Source organism: Bombina bombina, chromosome 3, assembly GCF_027579735.1.
Source record: "Bombina bombina isolate aBomBom1 chromosome 3, aBomBom1.pri, whole genome shotgun sequence".
NCBI lineage: Eukaryota > Metazoa > Chordata > Amphibia > Anura > Bombinatoridae > Bombina > Bombina bombina.
In genome coordinates this window covers 689,981,645-689,992,068 of record NC_069501.1, presented here as the reverse complement: position 1 = coordinate 689,992,068, position 10,424 = coordinate 689,981,645, and the positions used below count along the sequence as shown (strand labels likewise).

Here is a 10,424-nt window from a genome sequence, read left to right as displayed (position 1 = left end):
GTTAGTTAAGTAATTCTGTTGTATAATTTAGCATATCATGTAAAAGAATAGTTTAACAAGTCATATTTTAGTAAGTAACATTGCTTTTTTCTCTCTCTCCTGTTAGGTTTCGGATGCCGGCTCAGAGAAATTATTTAGCACTGTCACACATAATGGTAAGACCATATTTTTTCAGTGAATTACTATTATGTTGTTTGATTACACTGTATAAAAGACAATAGCACTAAGTAACTAATTCAGTCTATACTTGAATGTCAAGATGATGACATATCTGTGCAGTCATGTCAGCCTTAATGTCATTTTAAGTCAAATTTAGACAAAGAATAGTTTTGAATATTTATTGCTTGTTATTGTATCTTCACGGTTCAAGTAAGGGACATACCCAAACAAAGGGGCATTTTCTTAGCAGAGTTTGTTAGCAGTTTTCTACCAGCATCGTTTGTAGTAATTTTGTCCCAAAAATTGCAAGGTGTCTTTGACGGAGGACAAAGTCTGTCTATGCCTCATTGACACTATAATGTAAGGTAACCACTTAATAGATACTATGGCTTAGTTATTGGAGGTGTATATCATTCTCTTTTATAGTTTTGTTCACACAAGCCACTAAGAAAATACTCACATTCCATTAAAAATACCCAGATAAATTACAGCTTAAAAATGTATTTCATATGCCACAATTTAAGATACCTCCTCCTGTATTTTTTAGCTCGTATATCATATTAAATGCCAAAAAGAATATGCAGTTTGGATGAAGGAAATGTAACATTAGTTGCATGTACAAAATCCAAATATGGACTACTAATTATTTTGATAGTATAATTTTTCTGCATTTTACATGCATATATTTCTGTTTTTTTCTGAATGTAATTTTGAATTGATACAAGTTTGATTTGATTTAGCAAAACTGATAATAATATAGAAAAATAAAATAAAAGTGGGCTAATCTGATAGTTAAGTGTAATGTCGATTTTTTTTATTCCACTAATTTGTAGTGAAGATTTTTAGAATTTAAGCAAATCCTTTTGCTGGGCTTTATCCATAATAATAGAATCCTGCCCAGCCAATCAACATTCCTATGTGATGGGCTGTTTCTAGGGCGAAGAGCTCTCTCCAGCAGAAGAATGGGAATTGATTGATGAAGAAGATGCCTTGTTCCACTACCCTCTGTTTTCTTTTTCGGTCAAATGCATTTCCCATCTACTTATTTGTGTTTACTTACAGGGTTTGATTTGTGGCATCTATTTGGTTTTGAATAAGCATCATTGACAGCAAGGCTTTCTTCTGAGGTGGTTTTCTGTTGTGATTTAGTTCCCTTGAAAAGATTAAGGCTTCTTTGTGTTGTCCAAAATCAACATCAGCTCTTCCAAGCTTTGCTTGGGAATCCATACACACATAAGCTTTTTACTAGATGGTAGATTATTCTTTTGGCCTCTATTTCCATCAAAATAGATTCTTTTCTTCTTGTGAGTTTCCACTTCTTGCAGTATGCTAATTCCTCTTGGCAACATGAATGAGAGAAGGAGTCAATTCAAATCCAGGTGCTAAAATCTAGGCTGGATGGCATTTTGTCTTTTTTTTAAGGGCAGAAAAAGAAGTTAGGGAAGAAAAATATTCTATTCTGTGGGGATTAGTACTCAAACATCAGATATAAAACAAATTGAAAGGAGATACACTGTCAGGCGATATAGTCAATATTTGCTAAGAAACAGGTGCAAGACCTCTTGTGTTTGTGCGTGGAACTGGTTAGGTTGTGACTTTAATGTGTTTAGTGATTGGCTGGATAGATTGTTGACAGGACTGTCAAGTAGCTGTCAGCTTGATGTACATCATGTTTAAGTTCTTAAACAAAGCAGGTTTGCCTGTGTTTAAAAGTCAAGACTTTCCACATTATGTAGTGTTACTTGCCAAGAGCAAGGAAAATGCTGAAAAGAAGGTCAATTTTCTCCTCCGTGAACCATATCTTTATTCCTAAAAGCCCCAATTCACATAGCAGTTTGATTGTACAAGGATGGTAAATGGGATTTAAGCATCAATATCCAATTAGAACAATACATTATGTATGATTAATGAGATTTCCAAGATTAGCAGTTTAACGCTCTTTAATCCTGAGGAATCTGTAGACTAGATAATTGTTGTATCAGCATTTCCTTACCTATTCATGTAGTCTGAAACTAATCTATGCAGATCTCGGCAGTAACTATTTATTGTCTTTAATATGCAAATAGAAATTGACTGTTTAAAGTCTGCTTAAATAGAGTTGTTGTTAATTAAAGATTTACTTTAATAAAGAAAATGTTGGTGTTTTAGAATTGTAGCATCACTGAGCAGCATATTTTATGTTTTTGCTCATATTGTAATATGTTAGAAAATGTCAAACTTCACATATAAAAATATAAATAATGCAAATTTATTGCTGTAATTGGTTTCCGTAGAAACACTTGTTTATACTGAAAATGATAAATTAGCATATCTCTAGTTACACAGATTAATATTTAGATTCCACAAATAGTTGTTTGTGGCATATTTTTAATTTTACAGCAGGCACACCTAAAACATTTAAATTGCTACAGATATGATTCATCTGGGGAAAAAAAAGTAAATGAAAATGTTTTGCATTTCTTTAAATCCTTAATGACGTACTTGTAACGCATCCATTGCTATTTGCTTGAGTATGTAAATGCTTTTGAAATCACATTGTTCAAAATATTTTATTACAAGGAGTACAGTACATATATAAAAATATGCAAACATATTTATTTCCGTTAAATTTGATCTAGAATAGTTTAGATCAACATCTTTAGTTTTAAGAATTCATGTGTTATTGAATACTTTACATGTCTCTAGGAAATTATAAGTTCATAACCCCCAGGAGCCGTTGCTGGCGTTTCACAACTGTAATAAAATGCTTGTCAACAAAATGTATGTTTATTTAAATGGATTTCTATTTTTTTTTTTTTTTGTTGCTTCACAATCTGGATTCCGTTCATCCAGTTACCATTCCAATTAACTAACAATTATTTAACATTAACAGTAATTACAGACGCCAGTTAAGCGCCTACAGATGTCAACTGTTAGCTTTGTACCTAATCACTCAATGAAATGGAGAAAGTTCAACAAACATCAATTAGCCAAGCAATTAGTATGACTTAGGAAAGAACATGCTATCATGTGTGAGCTGATTCAATTTATTTCATTTTGGCAGTAGAGCACACAGTTACAGACAAGCAGCAATAAGTTTAAAAGATAAGATAAAGCTGTATTGTTCTTCTGTTCACACAAGAGTCCGTTCCTTTTTTCTCTCAACCTAGACAAATATATTTGGCTGCTTAGGTCATCAACTTAATGAAGGGTAATTGTATTTGCCGTTGATAAGTACAACATTGTCCTTTCAAAAGAATGGTGTTCTAGCCTAGTGGGGCAGTTCTTATAGACAGTCATGCAATGCAGATAAGCACAGTGATATGACAGGGTGCTGTATACAGTTTGCAGGATACATTAAAAGCAGTTGCCTGCATTTTGTATTCACTCTGTAAGTTTCATTTACCACCTCAACATTTTTTTTTTGTTTTAAAGATCTTATAAACATTTTTAGCTTGCTATTAAGGAATTTGTTTAATGTTAATAAATATCATAATGAATTTGCTGTACTCTAGGAACAATAATGCTCTCCTTCATTTAGTGCAACATCATATACAAACGCACGCACAGACTAACGCACATACAGGTACATATAGACACACACACTGATAAACATAGAGATTTATATAGACACACACACACATTCACATACACAGACACAGACACGCACACATAACGGTACACATAGACACACACTGATACATACACAGACACACTCACACATAAAGGTACACTAAGACACACACTGATAGATAAACATAGAGATACATATAGACACACACACACATTCACATACACAGACACGCACACATAACGGTACACATAGACACACACTGATACATACACAGACACACTCACACATAAAGGTACACACTGATAGATAAACATAGAGATATATATAGACACACACACTGATACAGACACACACATACAGGTACACACAGACACACACACTGATAGATAAACATATAGACACACACACATAATGATACATACACAGACACACTCACCATTTTTTTTATAGCAATGGCTACCAACGCCGTCATTAATCTTTAACTGTTAAAGTGCATAATGTAAACATTTCTTTCTTGTCTACTTGTCTTTCATTAAGTGGAAAACCAAAGCAGTGGTATATATTTCTCATAATCGCCCAATGGGACTGTTATTGCAGCTGCACCTACATGCATGTATTCACACACGCTCACACGATTAGCTGGTGAGTGATTGCCATAGAACGTCTGTTTGTAGAAGGTGTGTTGAATAGAGAGCTTGAACAAGCTGTTTAAATGCTTAGTGCAAACTTTTGCTATAAAGATAGCAAGCTGGAGAGCAATGAATTGTTTTCAAGGGCTCTTTTGGAGGGAAGAATGGTCTTGAGTGTAGGTACTAATTGACTGATTGCAGGAAGTGCACATATTTGGATTTCTTCAAGAGCCCATTGAAAATAAAGTTCTTTCTTATCTGTCAGATTGCACCTGTTGTGTCACAAGGCAGTCTGTCCTGTTTTTCCCATGCTGCGATTAATCTTTAATGCTAAATGTTATTTATTTTATGAGCCAGTGTTTCAATTTGCTTTCTAAAAATACCAATCATTTACTTATTAATACTGTATTGGTCATAATAACAATTCTTCTTAAAGTGGGTAAATATATAATTGCATAGAAATCTAGGAATACACATGGCTACTCCTGCTAATCTGTATCCATTTCGGTAGCCCTACACAAGCCTACAATACGCTTTGTAAAGTTCTTAATTGCAATTAATTTTTTTAAGTGGGTGCCAACTATAAATGACATTTTTGGCATCACCATTTTTTTTTCTCTCTAACTAAGCTATTAATCCCAAAGGATATGGCATTCATTTAACAGTCAACATCTTGTCAAAAGAGAATAGGGGGCTGGTACTGCTCAGGTTACTTATTCTCTGAGGGCACGGTCTCCTTGGAAACAGGCTCTAGAGTAACATCCATTCAAGAGTCACTAGTCTACTGAGCTTAGCCAGGCATTTAACAGAGGGCAACATCTGAGCACTCTGCATCTTGGTTACAAATGCTACAAACATGGTTAACATTCATCAACAGGGAATGCACATGGAATCAGTTTACTAGGCTTGATGTACAGTTTGAGGACCATATATTATTCCTTAAATACCAGCAAATTTGCGTAGATTTATTTAAAAATGCAAATTAAATGTATGATTATAATTTTATATTAGTTTCTGAAAATAATATATAGCATTTTGTTTCTCTTACATTCATATTTTTTGGCAGTGCATTATTTATGTTATTCAAAGTTGTCAGTTTCTATTTATAATGTTTATATTTTCATATGTTTATTCTTGTTTATTTTTTTTTATACAGTACTGTGATGCAGATATGCACATCCCTCAAAGGACAGTTTACATCTAAATAATGTCCTGGAGCACTGTTTAATCATGTGCCAGCCCTTTAAAGTTTTGTGAAAAATGCTACTATATGGACACATTGAATAAATAGTAGTATTATGGATTTATTATAGGATAATTTTTAATGGACAGGCATTATATATTCATAGTTATGTGTCTGAAACTAGCAGTTTACTAGTAGAATATGAGTACATAATAAAATACAACAAATGTTACCATCTCTGTGTGAAAATATCTTCATAGATCTATTATACCTTTAAAAAAAATTAGGGTCCCCAAAATTTAAAATTCAGAGCCCTAGACAACCTTTTTTTTCACTTTTTACTCTGTGTAGGGATCTACTATGTTACTTTTGCTGATTTACCCAGGATATGCAATTTTTTTGACACAGTTACATCATGTGGACTATTTATTATTCATATTGGTTTGTTTGGTAGCTTACCAATTAAATACATTTAGGTAGCAGCCATCGAAATTGGAAATTTGTCAATGTCATTTAGCTTCATTGCCTACAAACTAATAAAATATTTGTTAGAAATACTCCTTTTCTGTCATACAGTATAATTTGCTTACTTTCCCGAAGCCTTCTGTAGTCTTGAATAAGAGACTTCACTATTTCTGCAGTAACTAGCTTGCCATTTCTAAAGCTGTCATTGCCATATGTCACCACTATCTGCTATTCAAAGATTTGTTCTGACGTGCACCAGTCAGGGCTCTGACGGTTATTGTGGAGGACTCCTTGCACACACTGAATTCTGGCAGCTGTACTGTGCTTTTGGGTTTGTTTAGCCCAATTATTTGCTTGTCAGTCAGAAGCCTGGGTGTTGAGCAGGTATTGTTGAGGTATTTTTGTCCCACTGAACTGCCATAGTATAATGAGGCCCTCAGGTGAATGCCGGTCTTGTCAGCTAGGTGCTAAGATGATGTGCTCTTGAAAGATTGGATGGCAATTAGATTGTTTGAATAAGATACATGGCAAAGTAAATTGAAGGGTAGAAACACCTTTTGAAATGTCAGACTTTAGCAATAAAATGTTTCATACACAGCTGTATAAAATACTTCTTTGGATAGAAATATATATATATATATATACTTACTTTTTTTTTTAGAATAATATACATGCACACACAAAATTGATGTTCTTTGGAAACTTGTAATCATGTAAATTACCTTGGACTGGGGGGAAAAGTTGTTTTTGTTGTTGTTGTTTTTTTAAACTTATTTTTATCTTGTTGATGATGGCTTTAACATAAAGTTACAATATTGATGCCTTAGTTTAAGAAGACAGTAAAGCAAGGCTGGACAAATCCAGGAGCCAGGGAGCCACTGGCTCCTAGAATTTAACCCCGGGCTCTTAAGATTTTTGGTTATTCTCCATAAATATATAAACAAATATCACTGTCTGGCTTCTAAATATTCTTACTGGTTCCTACATTTTAAATAGATTTGTAGACCCCTACAATGAAGTAAATTTTATACATTAATAGTATATACAAGAAATTAAAAACTGCACTGACAATAGATTTGAAAACAAGATATCTATTTTAAAAGTAAACTTTGAATTGTATTACAGCCCAGAGACACACCCCTTGAAAAATGTATTTTACCTCTGTGATTACCTTGTATCTAAGCCTATACAGATTACCCCCTTATTTCAGTTCTTTTGACAGACTTGCATTTTAGCCAATCAGTGCTGACTCATAAGTAGCTCCGTGGGAGTGAGCACAATGTTATCTATATGACACACATGAACTAGCACTGTCTAGCTGTGAAAAAACTGTCAAAATGCACTAAGATAAGAAGTGACCTTCAAGGACTTAGAAGTTAGCATATGAGCCTACCTAGGTTTAGCTTTCAACAAAGAGTACCAAGAGAGCAAAACAAATGTGATGATAAAATGTATTTAGAAAGTTGTTTAAAATTGCATGCCCTATCTTAATTATGAAAGTTTAATTTTGACTAGACTGCACCCTTAACATTAAAATGACCTATGCTTATTTAATTAATAGTTTTTCTGGATGGAAACTTAAACTGAAAAAAAAAAACAACAAAAAAACATATTAAATTCAGAATCGCCTTCTAGCACTTGATTGTCACATGTTCTTTACCTATGCCACTTCCTGTTTTGTTCAGGATGTTTAAAATAGGAAACATCTTCTTGCGTTCTTTCTTGGCAAGAAGGAGCTTATTAATCTTAAGCATTTTCTACTCAAGGAGGAATGTTAGTGTTTAAACCACAAGAATCTCCAAGGTGTGCCCAGAGCTTATATCAAATATGGTTCTCTACCATGGGACCTCTGGCTTTCATTTAGTAAGATACCATAAGCTTTAAAAAAAACGACCAAAAAAACATCTTAATACAGCTGTTCACAACAAAAAGATTATAAATGTTTTATTTCCCTCATGCATAATAAACAGCTATAAATTATTAAATGAAATGAAAACGTTAAGAACAAGCATTGATAATGGAATGCAAAATTCCACAACCTAAAACTTTACAAAGGTTATACTGAAGAACAGATGTTTCAGAACTAGCCCAAAAATACAAGAAACAACTTGTTTGTAATAGTCTTCATTCTCTGACTGGAATCTTTTATGTGTTTTTCACAATGGATCTTATGTACACTATTCATACAAGTGAATGGTAAAACTATTGAATTACATAGTGTATTTACTTAAGAATACTACAAGAACACATAATTGATTTTAACAATAGTAACTAAACAAACACACATACATTTCCGCATGGGTCATGTCTTAGGTTAGAAGATTGTAGGTAATTAAATCATTGGTATATTGTTACTTAAAATGCATCATTTAGTAAAGTCGAGTGATCAAATAAATTCCAGTTCACTACTAACTATTAACTATTATTTGTAGTTGCCAGAGAATATGCGAGTTTGAAGAAAAATCTTGAGAGACCAAAAACCATACCATTTTTCTTGATCAACCTTAAAGGTAGTTGAATAGTTGAAAAGTTACCTACTCTAATTCATTAAAACACACAGAGCACTGCTGCTCTAGCGCACTGCTGCTCTAGAGCCCAAACTTCTGCGGATCCAGTCAGCAGTGGTAGCTACACAGTTAAGTCATGTGACTAGCAATGGTGATTAGATCGGCAGTGGTTTCCACTTGGGACCAGCAGTGCTAGCTACACAGTTAAGTCATGTGACTAGCAATGGTGATTAGATTGGCAGTGGTTTCCACTTGGGACCAGCAGTGCTAGCTACACAGTTAAGTCATGTGACTAGCAATGGTGATTAGATTGGCAGTGGTTTCCACTCGGGACCAGCAGTGCTTCTTTGGGTCCTGAGTGGTACTTCCCTTTGGGATGTCAAACACACAGTAGTCCTGGGTCACTAATCTTAAAATTACATGCTTTAACGAATTAGAGAATGTAATTTTTCAACTATTATGGCTATTTAACATATCAGATGGCAAATCAACAACTTTTAGTTGAAGGGGATTTGCCAATGCTTGTCTTATTTCACTTAAGATGCCCACGTCCTCAAGTTTTTTTTTTAGATCTTTAAAAAAATAAGGTAGGTGATGCCAAACACCCAGCTGAAAGTAACTGTATGATACTAAACTCTCAGAACTTTCCAATGCTATAAGGGCATTTGATAACTACTATTACCCTATTCTGCCTTGTTATTTTCTTAATGGAACATTAGTGAGTGATATGTTAAGTTGCTGAAGATATACTATGAGGAAAATTTATCAAGCTGCGTTCGCAGCTTATGAGTCTTTGCATTGCAGACATTGCAAGTGCCAATATTTCAATAGGACAGGTTCTTCGACTTGAAATTTTACTTTATGAAAATCTGCCCTCTTAATAAAGCCGCTACCGAAAAGTGTTTGAGTGCTAGCTGTAGGGGAAAGAGAATGAGAGAACTAATCATCTGCTATTTGTGGAAAGGAATTGATCGGTTGTTTGGAAGTGAACAGTATAACAATGAAATACTTTTTTTTTTTTTTAAGTAAAAGAAGAACAATGGTTGAATGAGAGAGAAAGTATTTACTTAATAAAAATAAATAAGCTGCCTATTTGGGACAGTGATGAGTTGCCTGGCAAAGCACCCTGCTGTCACGTTGCCTTGTCAGTGCTCCCTAGTATAGTATTTTAGGTCTGTTTAGTGCATATGTGCTAAAAATAGATAGATATTGACATAAGCTGTGTTGCTTGTTCACATGGGAAAAAAAAATAAAAGAAAGAGTGCAAACATAGATAAAAACTAATACATAAAGCATTTATCAAGCTTCACAAAATGCTGATAAAAAGACTGGCTCCTAGGTACCCATAAAAGGGACACTTTATTGATTGTCAGCCAGTGTGCATGACAAACACACACATAGTATTAAACATGTTCAGAATATCTGGAAATTATATGTTCATTTAGGTTTACCCCAGATAAGCTGAAAGTGGAAACTTATAGTTTTTTTTAAAGGTAAATAACAAAAAGGCAATGTAACAATTAGTTAAATGGACACTAAAGTCGCAATTAAACGTTCATGATTCAGATAAAGCACTCAATTTCAAAAGTAAAATAATAATTACAATTTAATTCCTTTATCAAATTGTCTTTTTATTTGCACACTTTATGAAGTGCCAACCCTAACTCACTGGCATAGAGTATGCGTCTTCTTCATGACCAGAACATAGGGCATAGCTATATAAACAACTCTCAAAATAATTTGCCATTCTAAATTTATTTTTTTACGGACCTCACAATGCTGGTGAGACCTTTTAACTCATTGCGTCAGAGCAGAGCGCTTTAGATCATTGGGCCCTAAATATCTGTGAAAAAGGTTATTGTTTGTGTCAACAAGATTATCGATTGTTAAATTTATTGTTGTTCATGTTGTCATTATGGAATGTAGGC

The 10,424-nt window shown here is 33.9% G+C and overlaps 1 protein-coding gene across 1 annotated transcript in view; it reads left to right on the top strand.

The window, feature by feature from the left end:
* Nucleotides 1-110: 110 nt before the first annotated feature.
* The window catches only part of AUTS2 (activator of transcription and developmental regulator AUTS2), an 89,429-nt gene continuing 79,115 nt past the window's right edge, over nucleotides 111-10,424 (top strand). The window contains exon 1 of the mRNA XM_053707466.1: nucleotides 111-155. The gene's annotated coding sequence lies outside the window, so the exon portion shown is untranslated. The remainder of the gene's footprint in view (nucleotides 156-10,424) is intronic.